This window comes from Apis florea, unplaced genomic scaffold, assembly GCF_048593485.1.
Source record: "Apis florea isolate Af1SG1 unplaced genomic scaffold, ASM4859348v1 contig_3158_pilon, whole genome shotgun sequence".
Classification (NCBI taxonomy): domain Eukaryota; kingdom Metazoa; phylum Arthropoda; class Insecta; order Hymenoptera; family Apidae; genus Apis; species Apis florea.
Window position 1 is genome coordinate 1102230 of NW_028256713.1, and position 19359 is coordinate 1121588.

Here is a 19359-nt window from a genome sequence, read left to right on the forward strand (position 1 = left end):
AAAAAGAAGATATTTTCGGTTGGATTCCACGACTAATACCGTTGATCCTCCAAGATCCTTGGGCCATTAAAGGAGGGCTAATCCTCGAGGATTCCTTTCTCTGGTTCCCGCAAACAGGCAAATACAGGGGATAAGAAGGGGGGAAGGGCGAATTGTTTAAACAATTCGTTTAATCTTTACACACGCGATTCGTATTGAAACGGTGATAATAACACCTTATCGAATTTTACATTACTATTATTATACATTATTACTATATACATATACATCTCCTCTATCGATTTACGTCACCGAATGGAACAAAGTTTTAGCGAGGTTATTTTACAAATAGTTGGGAACCGATAGGTCGATTTCATCGGATTCGAAGTTCATTGAATTCCTTCGTCAAAGCGGGGGATATATCCTCGGATATATCCCTTTGAAATATCCTTACGTCACAGAGGAACTTTTACGGAGAAACTTGCCAGCTCGACGATTTCCTTCGCGCGTTCATCGAATGGGGAAAAAACTGTAGCTATTACGAATTAGTTTCAGTCAATTGATGATTATCTTCCTTAAAGAAAATCTTTGCTCCTCTCGAGATTTCTTCAATTCGTTCGACAATTTGCCGCCGTTTCTGAAATAGAATTGATCGAGATGAACAGGTTCGGTTGGGTCCGATCCATTGATTGAAAGTGGCACTCGACAGCTATTGGAGAAACCGAACCGATGACGTCTGGATCGAGCGTTAACAGTTGAACGTGATCCTCATCCCTCCATTGTTCTATTGCGTCGCGAAGAAAGGCGCGTGGAAAGGCAGGAACAAAAGGGCGTTCGGTGGTGGAGATCCGATACCGTGTTTCGAGATGATCGAGAGACCACTCGGGAGAAAACTCTGCTCGAGAGCTCGGTTCGTGTATCCGCCCAACTCAACGTAAGGAGAAACGACACAGGGGTTTATCACGGTCTCTCCCTCTCGAACCGAACGAGAAGTTCACAGTCCCTTGTAATCAATAGTCGATAGAGCTTGGTAAACGAGTTTCAAAACTTCGTCCATTCCGCTGTTCAACTGCTTTGCCTCTGATGAAATATCGTTTTTTTTCTTTTTTTTTTTTATGATGAATAATAAGGTGAATATGATCTCTCCACGGATGATTTAGAAATTTTTACGCGTAAATTACAACGTGGTTTACTTCTTGTTCGTAAGAAAAAAGAAAAAAAAAGGACTCGGAGGAACTTTGGTCTCGAATGAAATTCTCCAAGGATTTCTCTCGAATCTTTGGCTTTTCTTTTTTTTCAAGACAGCGATCAAACTTTCTAACGTTTATCGCCCCCCGATGGAATCGGTTTCTTCTTTAAAATGCTATTCCTCCATCGCGGTGAACTTTCAATGGATACGGTTTGAAACTCTGGTGTATCAGAACTGTGTATTTATTTATGTTTCTATCTAGTAAGTGTTCAAACAGTGTCGAGTCTTTTCTGCGTTTGTTTCCAGTTTTCCGTTTTCAATCTAATTGTCCTTTGAAATTTTATTTTCACAGGGGTTTATATCAGAGGGTGCGATAATGTTGGACTTTGAAGTTCTTTTGATCGTTTTCTAATTACTTTTTTTTGTTTCCTCCCCGGAAACAAAGAAACTTGTTTGAAATAAAGGATGCTCCTTCGAGTCCTTTATGTCTCTGTTGAAACGTTCATCATCGAAAAAATTTATCTAATTATCTGTTTCCATATCTGAATATTTTTCAAGAATAATTATAAATAATATTAATAAGTAATATTCTCGTGATTAAAACTGTTGTTTTGTCTCGTGTTTATCGATACATCGGTCGAAATATTATCGTCGATAATATCCTTCTTAGAACCGCTTCTAAATATTCATCTCCCTCCTTTTAAAACAAAGTAACTCGATGCAATATATATATACTATTTATATATTATAACAAAATACAATAGATGGACGTATAAAACGTGTCCATTCACTTATTATTTCAATCGTTGCTAAACATCTCTTCCTTCGATATTCCTGTGATATGCGCGCGACGTTGAATACACGTGTTTCTTTTTCAATTACATCCGAATCCCTCTTCATAATGCGTCAACTTTAAAATTCTCATAGCACCCACCAACGAACGCTCGACCAGCTTTCCTTCTCTTCAAAAAAAAAAAAAAAAAAAAGAAAAAACTTCCCTTAAAAATTATTATCTTAAAGCGAAACGAGGAACCATAGATGTCTCGTGAAAGTCACATCTTCGAGTCTCGTCCGAAGATGAAAATTCCTTTCTCCCTTCGAGAAAGATCCGCTCCGTGTTGGGCGAGCAGTGGCACGCGACTGGCGGTTGGCACGTGCTCGAAGCGGTGTAAGAGCCTACCTCCGGGTGTGTAGGATCGGCGCGTAAGTCTGGAGGAAGCTGCGTCGCGACGGGTCCTGTCCGCACGGGCCTCTGTCAACGGCCGTAGGAGACGGTACACGGCGTCGATATGGATTTTCGCGTGTACCTGGAACCGACGAGGGCAACTGCCTGCTCTACGATACGTGCACAACTAGGGGGAGCATGCGCCACCATTATATGTACCTCTCTCTTCTCCTCTTGTCTCTGTTTATCTCTGGCTCAACTCACTCTCTACTGCTGCTCCATAAGAGTTGCTTCGTACTGCGTCCTGCGTTCCACCTGCCTCGTCACGAGTTTGCACTCCTTCGAGTTTGATTCGACTTTCTTTTTCTTTTCTTCCTTTTTTTTTTTTTTTTTTTTTGGAGAGAGAGCAATTTTCGGGGTATACTTTTCGTCTGTTTGTTCTGTCTCTTTTTTCCCGTCTCTGTAAGTTTGCTCACTTTCTTTCACTTTTTTTTTTTTTTTTTTTTTTGCCTTTGGTTTGGTTTTGATGAATTTGACCTTGGTTCAGGGCGAGTAATTGGGTTGTAGTATCGCTGTTTCTTTTGTCTCTATCTGTTCAACTCACTTTTTATCCTCGCTAGTTTGGTATGTGGTATGTTTCATCTGTCCTTTTTTTTGTGATCCTATTTTTTTTTTTTTTTTTTTTTTTTTTAGGAAGAATCGTGTACTGTTGATTGGTTGCTCTCTGGTATAGATGGCCAGTGTTTGATTTTCTAGTTTTTTCTCCCTCCGTAAATTCGTTTACATCATTTTTTTGTTTTTTTTTTTTTCTTTTTTTGTTTTGTTTTTGTTAGTTTGATCTTAATGAAGTTGAGCTTGGTTCGGGTTGGATGATCGAGGTATCACTTGTATATTTATGGATTGTTCAACTCATTCTTTATTCTTATAAGATTGGTATATAAATATTACGCTTTGTTTCACCTGTTTCGTCACGCTTCCACCATTTCAACTCCAATTTTCTTCTTCTTTTTCTTCTTTTTTGGAGAATCGTTTATTCCTTTTTGATTGTATTTTCGTTTGTTTTTCTGGTATAGTTACTATTCTTTTAGGTTTCTGTTATTTCTCTCTCTCTCTCTCTCTGTAAAATCGTTTACATTACTTTCACTTTTTATTCGGTTGGTTTTATTTTTATGGTTTTAAATATGGTTATGATAGTATAGAGTTCCGAAGTTTGAGTACAAAAAATTATTAACAAAATTGAGAAATTTTAAATTTTTTTACAAAAACATCATTAATAATATATTTAAATTTTCTTTAAGAATATAATTATATTGCAAAAAAAAAAACAATATTTAATTACGACAAATTGATTATTTTGTCGAGCTAATGTTGATACAATTTATCGAATTAGTGTTAATAAAAACTTGAGGATTTTATCTAGCACTTTATACCTCATTTAACGTATTTTAATATCACTTTAATTAATGACCATCTCTTTAACAAAAGCATTCTTTAACGAAAAAATCTAAAGGATTTAAAGGCATCTTAAATCATCTTGAAACTAATATTAAATTTATATTTTACATAGAAAAAAAAAAACCTAAGTCTTTTCTTATAAAGATATGATTAAAAATTCATTCTTTCCACGTTTTCAATTTTGATACAATTTTCCACACATTTTTTCCTATATTATTCCTTTCTCTCTTTCTCTCTTTCTCTCACACACGCATTTCCTTTGTATCATTTTTATGTTTTTCTATCATATATACCTTCATTTATATTCTTCCTTTGCATTCTCTTTATTTCTTATTCCTTTCCCAATTCTACTTCATATTTTTTATGAACCCACCTGTGTTCATATACTTAATTTTTCTTCTTTTCAGCGCGTTACCGTTCCAGTTAAAAAAATATTGAAAGAAGTCTTGGTCGGTAGAGATCAATACTCTTCTGACCGCAATATATTTTTCGAATTAATGCAGGAAGAAGGAAGCAAGCGTGGTCCAGGTTATAATCGATCTTCCTTTTGGCAAACAATGCCCATCGTTGGTGATGGTCGATCAATTTTTTCCCTCGATAATTTTTGATCGTTTGCTGAAAGTATATACGATCATAATAATTATCAATTATTCCGATCGAATCAGCTTCTGATTGTTTCTGTTAAATATTAATCGCCACTATTGATTACCGAATAATTAACCATCATCTTGCCGTTATCAACGTTAATCCTTATCTTTAATTATTAATCAGAACGGATTGTGCTTCAATTCGTCGAGAGATTGAATATCGATAAATTAATGTTTGAAATTGTTATGCTATTTTAAATTAAAATGTTCAAACTTACGTAAACATCCGGGCAATTAAAGATGCTATTCTTTTCATCAAGGATCGCTTCTTCTTCGCTCGCGTGTATGTGTTTTTTTTTTTTTTTTTTCTTTTCCACGAGTCGATTGTTCACCTCGATTTCTTTAATATCTGGAAACAAAATGATCGGCCAGGATAATTAGAGTTAGAGATCGATAATATTATTAAATATCGGGCACGCGGATCAACGTGGATCAACATCTGTCTTTCAACGTTGAGAATTTCTTCGATGAAAAAACTTTCCCAATATTCACTTCTATATACGTGACTTGTTTAATCCGGAATGACGCTTCGAATCTTTTTTAATTTCATAGGATTTACACAATTCTTACAATTCTTGGTTTAAGATCGTCGTGTGCTTTGTTCATTAATAGATCGTTAGATTGTAAAAGTATAGAATAATGACAAGATTTGTGAAAATATTCGGAAAAAGATATATTAACATCGTACTTTGTACGTAACTACGTACTTTGAAATTCTAAATTAATTTTTCAAAAAAAAAAAAAAAAAAAGAAACCTCAATAAAATCATGAACAATTCACTTCGCGGTTAAAAAAGTAAAAAAGTAAAAAAAAGAAAGGAAATTTTAAACGAAAAATCAAAGCAAGTGGTCGGTGAAACAATTTTTTAAACGACAATATTTCCATTTTCGTATTCGAAACGAATTCTTATTTTGAGATCAGCTCGTTCTTGGACCTTTGCTGCGAATGGATAAAATGCAGCGTTCAGAGCGATTGAAAAATTTATATAGAACAATCCCTCTATAAATTTTTTTCTTTCTTTCTTTCTTTCTTTTTTTTTTTTTTCATGGAGGTAAAAATCACAAGTGCTTTTTCTCTTCTTCCATTTCGATCCATCCTGACACGGTAATGTATCGCTATCGGCTAGCAAAAAAATCAGTCGGTAAATATCTTTAAAGGTACGTCGAGAGAGAGAACGATAAAAGACGCGAGAATTACGGTAAATGCGTGGTATCTTTATTTAAGAGGAAAGGGAGAATATTTTTTTTTAATTGAATTTTGTTTGTCGCGCACGAGATGAAAAGGAAAACTCCAATGTCACGTTTTCTTCCCGATTCTTGTATTAAATCGTTTGCATAATGTATTTGTTCGAATCGTTTTAATCTGTTAAATGGGCCATTTCTTGATTGGAAATTTCTTTGGAGAGAGGAGGTAAGGGATTGAAGCGATGTTAAGAATTAAAATTACTACTACTTAAAAGTAATTTCTAAGTGAATAATTATTTTTGGAATATAATCGAATTACTGTTTATTTACTTTTTCTTTTAATAAAAAAAAAGAGGTTAATGGTTGGTAAGAAAAGTTTAATTTAGTTACATCTAGTTACTTTTTTTTGCCTGAAGTTAGTTACACACGTATGAAACGTCGTCTATTTATTTGTATGTTGAAATTTTGTTACGAAGAGACTTGTTATTGCGACAAATTGATCGAAATTATTGCGATTCGGATTAAATATGAAGAAAATTTAACTGGGAATCTTGTATTTTCACAGTCAACAGATATCGATAATATTAAATTTGAACGAAACGAAAATCGTATTATGAGTTGGAATGGAATAAATTGGAAACCAACCAATATATTCAAAATTAGAAATTGCTCTGATTACGTATTGATATCGATATCATCAAATACGTTTAAAAGATCAAAAGATCGTATATAAGCACTATTTTAATTTTAAGTCAAATTATATTCTTGTAACAATTACTTCTAACGTGACAGTTCTTCTTAACCTATAAATAATAATTTAAAAAAAAAATCAATTTAAAATTCGAGAAAGTCTTACGTGATAATTTTTTATCAAATTTTCAAATAAGATTTAAATTTATAATTAGATAGATGACACGTATATTCCTTCATTAAGAAAAAATATTTTTTGTGGAATTTTTCTAAACCATATAGCTAACAAGAAAACGTGTCTTTAGGCGTAATAGTTTTCAAAAAGATAGCTCATGACGCATTATGCAAACTACTTGTATCACGTTATGCATTCATTCTACTCGTTTCATCCTTAATACGATGTCATAGAATACGGAAAACAAGACAGTCTATGTTGTATTTTATATTAATGTTATATTTTTAGCGTGCTCAACAATGAAAGTTCTAGATGACAAGGACGAAGATGACCGATAACTCGAAAGATGTGATATCTTTGCTTATCGAAAAGCTTTATATATCCTCGAGGGTCGAATAGAGTTCATAAAGGTCTTAAGAAAATTCTATTTAAAAATATGCATGGTAAATATGATTAGAGTTACGTTTACTTCGTAGTCTCGTGAAAAAAATTCTCAAGACAATCTTTTTCGAGACTTTTTGACACTTTTCAAATCACTTTCGCGTATTTTTTTTTTTTTTTTAAGAAAGAAATGTTTGTACGAAGCATAAAAGGACAAATTTTTTTGCATACTTTCTGAATAAAAGAATTTTCTTTTTCCGAATTTTCACTTTAATATTTTTAATTTCCAAAGGACATGTAATAATAGTTTCAAACTTTCAACTTTTTTTTGTGTAGAATGGATATTCGCACCTTTCTAAAGAATTAAAATAAAATTGATTTTCCAAGTGCTTCGTTTAACTCGTTTCCTTCCTTTGACTTTATTCCCTCGACCAATACAAAAGAAAAATCGATAAATGCGAGCTCGTAACGTTCCTCGTAAAGAAATCGATAACGTTAAAATTAGAAAAAAAATATTTACTTTTATTTTTCTTTCGATCTATCAAAAAAAGAAAATACATTTAAAAATTATTATTACGAACGCACAACGATTTCGAATATCTCGTAATTAAAACACTCTTTGTCAAATTTTCAAAGTAATGTGAATACTTACTATAATATTAGTATATATATATATATATATATTAATTGTCAAAGAAAAAAATGCAAATATTTTCACATATATATATATATTATGAAAATCGTCAACATCTTTTCGATGCTCACAATGTTTTCTCTTTATTGATTCAAAGCTATGCCTTCAAAATTGAAATGAATTCTCCTCGAGCATCTCTTCTCTCATTTTCCTATCAATGTTTCAGTATTTGTGCATCGTACAATGAATATTGCACGAGAGACAAATTAATCTCGAAATCTATTAAATCCCAAGCATGATCATATTTATTCACGACGTGATAATTAACGCGACAAGGGAGAAAAAGTTGAGATACAAAAATGAAAATTCCGCGATTTTCTCTCCCGTGGGGAGAGTAAAATTTATTCGTTATCCGGTAAAATGTATCGATAAACACAATTCTTCTAACCGGTGAGAGAAAATTTCTCTCGTTGATACGTGATATCGAAACGTTCGTTTGTTATTACCAATAACATAGAATGAGAGAGAGAGAGAAAGAGAGAGAGAAGTGAATTAATAAAGATTCATGACGTGGAAAAATTCAATTCGTCATTTCTTATCGCTCGTATCGATGCAAATTGTGAATTTTACACAATTCGCACCAAAAACTATTACAAAATTTCAAATTTCGTTTATTTACATAAATTTACATTTCAAATTTAGAATTTCATTAATACATCAAAAGTTAGAAATTTTGATAAGGTGGAAAATTTTAAATATCGAAATATCGGCGTAACATTAAGCGAATACGTATTTATATAGATGGAAATTTTACAAGCGTTTAAAAAGAAAAAAGAATAAAACGCGAAAATAGCGAATGGCTAATATCCTTCGATTAAATAATTTCTGGTTTCGTATTAATGCAGATATAATATTTAACCGTAATTCAGCTTTCCAATGGACGTTAATCTGATTAAAATGGTAATTCGTGGCTTAGTGTGTTAAATAGTTGATTATACGATTAAATAATCTTCAAAATTTTCGAAAATATAAATTTAACGAATAAAATTTGCCAGAGTTATGGTACGATTATTTTTAATACGTTTGAAAATTAATTGCCATAATTAATTTCAATTACATTGCGAAATCGAAACTTTCGATCGGCCAACGATTTCCTCGTTCCAATTTCTAAGCAGATTGAAAAAAGAAGAAACGAATTTGAATTTGCACACTTCAAACTTTAACAATATCCCAAAACAATTCTGTTGCGAAATTGTAGACGCGTCATGTTACATTTATCAAAAATGTAAAGTAAAAAAAATAAATTCAAAGTTTTTAATAGTTTTCCAGTTACAGAAATCCTCCAATTCTTCCTCCATTTTAAATCTCGTTACCAAAATCGCATATTTCAGGGAAAACAAATAAAAACACATATAAAAATACAGCTAATATTTTTCACATTCTAAAAAGAAGAAACAGTATCCGAATTATAGAATCTCCTTCCCTCGTATCTTTCTTTTTCAGATATTTTTAAACGCGAAAATTGACGAATATTTCGAACATCAAACACAAAATTCAGACATTGTTTCGAAGAGAAGAATAACTGCTTTCTTAACTTCTCTCTAAGAAAGATAAAGCAAAAGTGTCGTCCGAGTTAAAAATTATAAAAAGAAATCTTCTTTTTTCTCCCTTCCTCTTTCACAACTCGATAAGATACTTAAATTTGACGCAACAGCCCGGATTGATCGCCGAAGACGTTTCCAAGAAAAGAGGAGAGACATCTTGTTTACTCTCGGTTACTTTTTTCCTCTTCCGATGAGAAAATCGTTGCAAGACCCCCTCCGCTCCTTCAACCAATTTTAATCAAATAATTAATGGAATAAAAAGGGAAATGAAAAACGCGTAGAGAATTATCCTTCGATCGTAAGTTAAACGATTTCGAGCGATTATTTTTTATTCTCCTTCCCCCAAAAGAAGGAGAGAGAAAATTGAAGAAACAGAAACTTTGTTTGTTAAATATATAATTCCGTCCTAATTTCTACGTCCTAAAGAGAAAACTTCCAACTCCCTTCAATCCCCTAGTTACACACCGGCTAATTAATTTCTGGTCGAATACTATTAAAACGAACACGCCTAGGATGAACATCCCCGCCCCGAACTTTAATTGAATTCATCCGCCCTTCTCATTCGCTTTCTGTCCCGCCTCGCTGCTTCGTATTTTTATTAAACGAAATTCTAATTGTTAATTCCTGCAAATCCCTTCTACCTTTGCCGAGAAATTCGGGTAAACTTGCTTTAAAACCGTGAATTCTTTTTCTACCTTCGACACGATTGATCTTGACCAGTTTTAAACGGTTTAAATTTTTAGAAGAGTTGGGGAATTTTCATCGTATTTCCGCCATATTTAACACGAATGTTTATGCGATGCTCGTAGTAACACGTAAGCGAGTTTTTTTTTTTTTTTTTCGAGAAAATCGACGAGACGTTCGCAGAGATATTCGCAGAAATATCTATAAAAAAAAAAAGAAAAAAACGATTTTCACTTTTTATCTGGGGATAGGATCGAACGACATTCGCGTTCATACGTTTCGTTTGTTTGTAAACGAAGCGGCGTAAAGGTAACGGCACATCCGATACACGTGACGTTAACAGATAGCCTCTGACAGGATGAAAATATTTCAAGGAAAAGCGATATCGAATGCATTAATAAAAGTTGCGTGAATTATTCGAATATTTTCATTTTCATTTCGTAAGTCTTAATGGGAAGAAAAAAATCGTTCGGTTTCTCAGGAAACTGTTCAACGATAAATTTATAATAACTTCGTGAGGTATAATTAATAATTTCCCCCCCCCCCAGAGAATAAATTAATATCGATGAAAAATTATTCCGATATCAATTAATAATTTATCGGAAGATTAATATTTGTAAATTCGATGCCCGTATGAATATTTAACGTTTAATTATTAGCACGTGGGGAATTTTACAAACGTATAAAACAATGCAGATCACGGTAAATGAACAAGAAAATATTGTAGAATATTAACGTATCGATGGAACTCGTGCAACAACTCGGAAGGGCGATATACGATATTGAACCCTTTGAACAGTCAATGAGGTCGTTCGCATAAATAATAAATGCGCGTAATTTCAGTTTGATCCTCTCTTTCTTTCTTTCTTTTCTTTTTTTCTTTTTTCTTAATCTCGAAACACAAAAACTCCCATCCGAATGCAAACTATTTCGATACCTCGATTTATCTCGTAATAAATATTCGGGTTCGGTATCTGGACCAGACTTTCGATCGTTATTTTGAACATCTTATCACGTCTGAGCATCTACCCAACGGTATTTCATCTTACCTGTGTGATGGGGAATCGTGTTTCATCGTGTGTCCAACCTTTAATATCGGGTGGTTGCAATAAATTTGAAAAGGTGGAAAATAACTTTTTCGTAATTTCTTTTTGATATTTTTCTTCTTCTCCTCCATTGGAAAATTTTATTCTTTTATCACGTATACACGAACGAAATTTTTTTCTAATCGAAATTTTTATCAGATTTAATTTCTTCTTATATTTCGTAAACGTATGCAAATAATATTCATACGTGTATCAGTTATAGATATATAAAATAAAATTTATTCAAATTCTAATATTCTAAGAGCCTGACAAGGTTTTGATTACGCGATATCCTTGTGTGATTTTTAAATTAAAATTATCGAAAAATGTCTCAAGCGAAAATGTGAAAAACAATGTCAATTAAGTATCAAATTAATTATTATTTCTTAAGACTCAAAGTTTCAGAAAATAGAAACGCGAATGAAGAAAATTCGCGCGAGCGTAGAAAATGGATAACGGTGGCGCGAAATGATAGCCTAACATAAATAAACGTCTCTACACTGATGAATAAACCACGGATGTTCGCACATTTTGGGAGAAATATAAATCTGCAAAACGCAAATAGGGCAGAATATGAAGGAAGAATAAAACTAAAAATACCGATTGCACGAACGAATTCTAAATAAAAGCGTTGTTTACGTTTTCCACGAACATTCATACCTTATTAATTATAATAAAATATAAAGCTTTTCAAAAAATATAACGTAACAAACAATACGATTTAATAAAAAAAAATATATATATATACATAAAATGATTGTAAATTTTATATTTTATTATTATCAAACTTATCACTTCGTTAATAGCACGCGTTGTATAAATATTAATACGAAAGTTATGAGGTCGATGGAATTCAATTTATTGGTGTTGATATATTATGCGAATTTATCGTTGCATACCTCAACACACGATGTTAATATCGTGGTTGGATAATATCGATTTGAATATATTTGATATTATTATTCGCGTATTAGCCGAAATTGCGCATTTTTATCGGATTTATTAAAATTTATACGTTATTTACGTCGCGTTTACAACAACCGATTTAAAACACGATGATTTTTTCGTTCTTGAAACTTTAGAAATATTAATATAACTCGTGTTTCCCTTAAGAAAGAAGGAGAAACAGAACGAAAAAGAGACGGATGAAGCGTTGAAAAAAGTTGAAACAATTCTTGCAAGAATAACAACGCGAAGTGAAAAAGTATACGATACCACGTTGAACATTCCTTATCATTTTTATTCCTTTAACTTCATCCCCACAATTTATATTGAATTTTATGTCATATTCTTTGCAAGCCATCGCAACGAGCTTTAATCAACGAGCGCAAAGTTTACAACAACTCGTGCATGGATCCATCGGGACGGTTCCAAACATTTATCTTTGCTTCGCCCAAATATAGCACAGGATCACCGTAATTTGGAATGGTAAATTACATCGGTTAGTTTAATTATTTGCGATTCGTTTCGAGGTCTCCTCGGGATCGGAGGAGAATATCGGATTAGTGATAATTGCGTTAGTGGCGTTGATTTAGAATGGATCCATCGGTATGAATCGAACGTCGGTGGCTTGTTTCGATTACAATCCCTTGGTGGATTCAATTTTTAAATTTTATCTTAAAATACATCGTATATTTTATCGATTTTTTTAGAATTTTCATTCTTTACGCTACATTTTATAAAAAAAAAAAAAAAATTAATGGAATAAAAGAGTATAAAATATTAAGAGGAAATATTATGAGTAAATAAAATTTGAGAAATTTTTCATTATTGCGGATAAGTTTTCCAATTTGTTCGCGCGTTATTGATGATGTATATTTCTCTAACAATTTGATCATTCACTCAGAAGACAGAAAGAGTAAATACTATGGTATCGAACGGATCAACTTGTCAAACGATAAATTTTATATATAGCTAAGAAAGAAGGAATCTTTTCGAGAATCGTCTTACGAATTATATTCTCTTTAAGGCTCGAGATTCTTTCACGATGTACCTCTCTTTATTGTTTTGCTCTCCGTTCTTAGACGCGAGACGACAGGAAATTATAAATCGTACGATCAATTTAAAATTTATGAGCGAGCATACGGGTCTGCTTTCGTTGTAAGCTGATGAGAAGCGTCGAATCAGAATGGCAAAACACGACAGAACCGCTTTTTTCTTCGTTCAAGAAAAAAATGTATATCCACTAAGAGAATGCCTTTCTATAATCATGGAAATTAAAAATTAGTTTCGAGATTTCGACTGGTCAATCTTAATGTAATTCTGAAAATTTTCATTAAATTTGTTATTGCCAATAGAAAAGCATAAAAGATATATTTACAAAGAGAATGCTTAGAATGGAAATTAAAAATTAATCGAAATCTAATTTCTAGATGCGTGAAATTTTGTAAAGTCTTTAAACTGTCGAAATTAAAATACTTATTTTTTCCCTCCTGTTTTTTTAAATTTTTCATACTCAAAATAATAACCATTACTAATTAAGAAATCATTCTTAATTTCGAATCACGAAATTAGGGAACAGTTTCGAGATTTCGACTGATCAATCTTAATGTAATGCTTAATGAAAATTTTCATTAAAAGATTTCCTATTATTGCCAATAAAAAATAGTATTAATGCTAAAAGATGTAGTTACAAAGAGAATGCTTTCCATAATCATGAAAATTAAAAATTAATCGAAATCTAATTTTTAGATGCGTGAAATTTTGTAAAGTCTTTAAACTGTCGAAATTAAAATACTTATTTTTTCCCTCCTGTTTTTTTAAATTTTTCATACTCAAAATAATAGTCATTATTAGTTAAGAAATCATTCTTAATTTCGAATCACGAAATTAGGGAACAGTTTCGAGATTTCGACTGATCAATCTTAATGTAATGCTTAATGAAAATTTTCATTAAAGGATTTCCTATTATTATCCTATTATCCAAGAAGAAAGCACGGTGTTAAAAAGTGATAAAAAGTAGAAAGTTGCTTCGAGTTGCTTTCGTTTGCAGAAAAGGAGGGATTGCGATACGTTGGATCGATGGTTGTGCGAGAAAAAAAGTTTGTAACTTCATCGTTGATTTAAACCCAAATAGCATGAAGGAAGAAGGATGGAATTTCGAAAGTTTGGCAGAGGGATTGGAATCAGGAGTGTAATTGAGTTCATACGCTTGAATTATTATTGATATCGCGAAAATTAGAGGTAATGAAGTATCAAATCGAGGGAAATTGGAATTTTGTAAAATGGTTAAAGCGTGTTGGGTTGGTCGAATGAAAATTGCGTTAAAGGATTTTCTTTTATCTTTGGAGAGACGAAACCATCTCTGTATTCCTTCACATCTTGGCTATTATTACCCGTATCACCGTTTTCTCGAGTGGAAAATATCATTGCTGATACCATTTTTCCTTTGAGACTTTCAAATATTCCATTCGAGAATGTGACAACAATCTTTGCTTCGACTTAAAAACACCTCCATTTTGAATATCACATCTGAAAACACGTTTGCACGTGTTGTCCATTTCCATTTCCATTCTAAAAAAAAAATTACTAATAAAAAAAGACCTTGACCTACGACCTCAGATTTATGGCTCCATTTACCAAGTGTGTGCATCCTCCGACATTACAGTAAAAAAGCGACCTCTTTAAATGAACATTTTATAGCACGTGTAAGTTGAAAATGTTACTTTCAACGACTTACAATTTCGAATATATCTCAATATACTAATCTTAAAAACATTATACTTCCTCATCTATGATAATCACACAATAATCCTATAATCTCAATTCCTCCCAAACCGTTATCAGTAAAAAGAAATCTTGATTCATAACTCAACTCCACCAAATATTTATGCTAAATGCTAAAAAAAGATCTTTTTAACGAATTAAACGAATTAACATTTTACGTTACATCCAAATTAAAAATATTATTCTCGAGGACTTTTCAAATTTTACAATCTGCCAAATCCTGAAAACACTATATACTTTCTCCTCGACAATAATCTGAATAGCAATAAAAGGAAAGCTTGTCTTACAATTCATCCATTCCACCAAATGTGTATTTACCTCGAGTACAAACATAATCTTTTCAAACAATCAACAACAAATCACATCTGGAAAATTTTCAATTCACACAAAATCTTATAAAAATACTCTACGATATCCTCCACTCATGACAAGCCTACAATCTCCACCACTCTTATAAACCGTTATAGTGGAAATCTCGAAGCTCATTGTCAGATCCACGCTCCGCCCCCTGAACGTGCATCCATCCGTGAAACGACCAAGACCATCCTCTCGCCCGTTGAACAGGCATTCTGCCGCGGACGTATATAGTCGAAATTACTACTTTCAGTGGTATAAACAACGTTGAGGCGCGTCACGTCGCAACTTGTGTCGCTTGCGCGCCGTGGAGAAATGCGAGGAGAAGAAATGCGGCGGCGAGGGGGGGAGACGGGAGGGGAGAGGAGAGAAAAAAAGTAGCCGGTTAAAGTTTCTCGAGATAAACGAGTTGGCCTTAAGCGAGGAGGATATTACGCGCGAAAAGACAGTCGGGTGTTGAACGACCTAGAAATGGTTCGCCATCTGCGTCAACGCGGAGAATAACCGTTTAAACGAGATAGTAGGCGGCCACTTTAAGGCGGCGGTAAAAAAAACAGATCGACCAACGCGTCTTCCAACACGGGTCACGAGCGTTATTTTAGAATTAAGGGCAACTGTCGATACGGGCAATCGTATATACGCAACACTGGGTGCACAGCCGGAAAAACAAAATTTTTCGGTCGGTAAGAGTGTTATTTTTTTTACAGTGTATCGTAGCGTGAGTGTATCGTAGCGTAACAGGAAATGGTTTAATGGGATTTCTTGGTGTGAGTGTGGATGATTCGTGATTGTTTTTAGAAGAGAGCGCCAAGATGTGGGGAAACTTGAGAGCTCATTCTTGAGAGATGAATAATACAGATCCGAAAATCGAAGAGAGTTTCTTCGATGGTGGATAAATGAATTTTTGATTTTAAATGCAATAATGAAATCGAAAATGATTATCCATACTGTGTTCGTGACAATATTTGTATTGAAAAAAATAAAATAAAATAAAATAAAATAAAAGTAAGATACGTGAAAAATAATCTTTTTCATCTTTTCATTTTTTCACGTTGCCCGCACTGAACTTGTGTTAATAATCTTGATATAGACGTAGATTAATGATTGTTTGAAAGTGGGATGTTGGTTTTGGAAGAGAGATACGAGTTCTCGAGGAGTCTGATTTGAATAACACAGTCAATGCGGCAAAATCGAATCGATTTCCGATAATTTTATTGTAGCACAAGAAATAATAATAAGATGGTGAAAAATGTGATGAATGTATAGCGGTGATAATATTTGTATTGAATGCATGCAAAAAGAAAGTTGGATATTTAATAAATATTTTATCTTTATATTTCTTGCGTTGAATAAATGTTAATAAAATTTTTTTGGTGGATGACTTATGATTAGAATGTTAGTTTTACAGTATAATAAAATGATAAAAATGGAAGAAATAGAAAGAGAAGTTTTTGAAGGATCTGATTAAGTATTTTCTTTGGCAATGACTTTAATCGACGATTAAAGGGAAGATTTTTTTTTAATATTTTTTTGTGATATTGATAATCTAAAGATAAATATATTCTTTTTATCGATTCAATGATATTGTTATAAATATAACAATAGAGTAATAGAATAACGAAGAGTTCGTAGGAATTTATCATTGTATGAAGATTTATTGAAAATAAAATATTTATTGAATTGATATTGAAGAAAGCGTGGTAACTTGGAGAAAGATAACTTGAATTATTTGGGATTGGATAGGAATTATTTTCTGTGATTGCCAATCATTGGTTGAAAATTGGAAGACACTTTTTCGTGTTATCGATGGCCTACGATAGATATTGCTTCAAATCCCTTGCGACAAATAACGTTTCTGGCATATCATGCAATTCCTATGCTAGCATTTCGCCTGGTTTTTTGAAATTTTTATCAAAGTTCTTCATATCTCTACCGGATATGCAAATTGTTTCGATATATTTTAATTGAGATATAAATTTAGATATAAAATTTGTAAATTTCACGCTTCTACTTCGAGAATCTATATTAATTGAATATTTTAATGTTTCGGTATTTCATAGTAGCATTATATCGTAGATGTAACTTATATATGATGTTGTTACAATGGAGCACACTCTGTCAACAATATCTTGCAGAATGAAGATTTTAATAATAAAGTTTTAAGATTAAATCCCCTTTAACAAGTTTCTAAAGTGTGTTATATGTATGATGATGTATATTTTGAAAATGTTAGATACTATCTTGTCACTTTCACAAGATTACTGAAATTATTTTTAATATGAATTCGAATTTTGAAATACAATATTTATATTTAAATATTATTAATAAATTTATATTTAATAAAATACTCAACAATTGTAATAAAATAATATTTATATATACAAAATATTATATATTCAAATGACAATATTATTTTTCTTGCAAACAAATAAATTTGTGATACTCGATGGAAATGCGAGCGAAGTATTTTCCGGGTGAATTTGTATTTTCCGCTACTGAACAAGACAGTCAGCAAAATTAAATTAACAATTGTCCGCAATACGGGCAAAAAACAATTTCGCAAAGTTTTTGTTCGAGGATTTTCTTTATGGTACGAGCTCCATCTCGTTATCAAAGGTTAACGAGTCGGAATCTTAAAGACATCGCGATAAAATGTTGAAACGAATGCAAAAAATGCTTTGATCCGCTTTTTATACCTTTTATATTGTGATTCAAATAACAATCAGATTTTATTATTTAAATTGGGTATAATTTGTGATTGAAATATGGCTAATATGAAATGTAATTAATATGAAATTATTTGAAAGATTAAATTTAAAATTACAAACATACGTGATAAAGTAACCTCGAATGCATAGATATGTATAAATGTATATATATATTATATGTCATATATTATATCACACTTCACAGTAAATACAAGGTTTCAACCTTCAACTTATTGATATATTTTCAAGGTCATTTTTGATATACAAAAAAACTGAAGACTCGATTTTATAAAATACAAAATAATCATGTTTTTTCCCCCCTGAATTTTTGTATTTTTTAAACACGAACATTTTTTTTAATCAAATTAAAAAGTTGATCCCTTTTTTTTATATCCTATAAATAATATACATATGTATAAAATTCCAAGCTGTATGCACAGATGAATACAAATATTATATATATATCTATACAACACGTCACGATTTTCTTAAATAGTTTTTAATTAAAAAAAAATTTTTTAGAAGGACACGAAATGTTCAAAAATATTATTCGATCAATTATTCAACAATTACTAATATAATAATATATATTCGCCATTATATTGGCCGCCATTAATTTTTATTTACGCAATTTAATTTCGCTATATATAAAATAAGTTAACGAGGAAATCAATTACCAAAAATGAAAGTGATAAAATATTAATATCATACCTTTACGAAACGTAGAACTTGTTGATTCTTTTCTGGAAGCAAATTTCGACGATTCTTTCTCGACAGTATTCTTCGAAAGATTTATCACCACTATATTTAATATGAATACCGAATAATTTCAAGATACATTTTATAAAATCGATGAAACGATAAAATCGTCTTTGACTCTTTCAGCGTCGGTAAGCAATTTCCACTGAAACTATCAGTCGCCGGCAAAATTTGAAAATTGCCGATCTTGATTGACCAACTATTCCCGTCAGTTATGAAACGCAATCTGCCAATCAGTTTCTCCCGCGTCCCTCTTTGTACACTAATACGAGTTATCCACAAGTAATACCGGGCTACGTTACATTTCCAGGAACTTCTACGACCTTTAAGCTTTATTTAGAACTTTTAGTGTCTGGAGAATTCATTGCACAAATCTCTACACACGTTTCGATCATGAAATCGTTCAAAAAACCGAATACTCAAACACGACACGCATACCGCGTAGATAATCGTATTTTGACTGGTATACTTTCAAATTTTCTGATGTATCGTCGATAGTGGCGCCCTTCGATACGATAACGATCTTCGGTATCGTATTATTCTCGACTGTCGAAATATTCAATTACGCAACAGGTTTTAAAATGTCGTGTTCTGCGCCATCACACTATCTTTCTTTTCAATTCAAAATTATTTTAGTTTTTTCTTGAAAATTGTTCACAAATTTGAAAAAAATATATATTTTTCCTTTTTGTAAAAACTTTAAAATATTAAGATATTACGCAAGCAATGGTGTTTCGTATACTATTTACGTATAATCTGCATTGTCTGGAGCAACTTCCAACGAAAGACTTATCTTTGCCAAATATTAACAATGTCAACAATCTTTGCTTTATTTTTGAGATAGGGTCGATTCAAAAAGACAATGTTTTTCAGATAACCTTAATTATATTGCAACATTAAAACTGTAATTAACAGAAAATTATTTAAGATTATAGTATTA

General features: G+C 32.1%; 1 long non-coding RNA gene across 2 annotated transcripts; it reads right to left on the reverse strand.

The window, feature by feature from the left end:
• Positions 1-1892: 1892 nt before the first annotated feature.
• On the reverse strand, positions 1893-19162 carry LOC147657414 (uncharacterized). 2 transcript variants are annotated; one of them, XR_015292514.1, is made up of 5 exons: positions 18372-19162; positions 4654-4784; positions 4162-4403; positions 2553-3450; positions 1893-2475 (listed from the first exon to the last, which is right to left on the reverse strand). It is a non-coding gene; the product is annotated as an uncharacterized LOC147657414 (long non-coding RNA). The 2 variants fall into 2 exon arrangements; XR_015292515.1 differs by having other exon boundaries at positions 4082-4403.
• Positions 19163-19359: the final 197 nt, after the last annotated feature.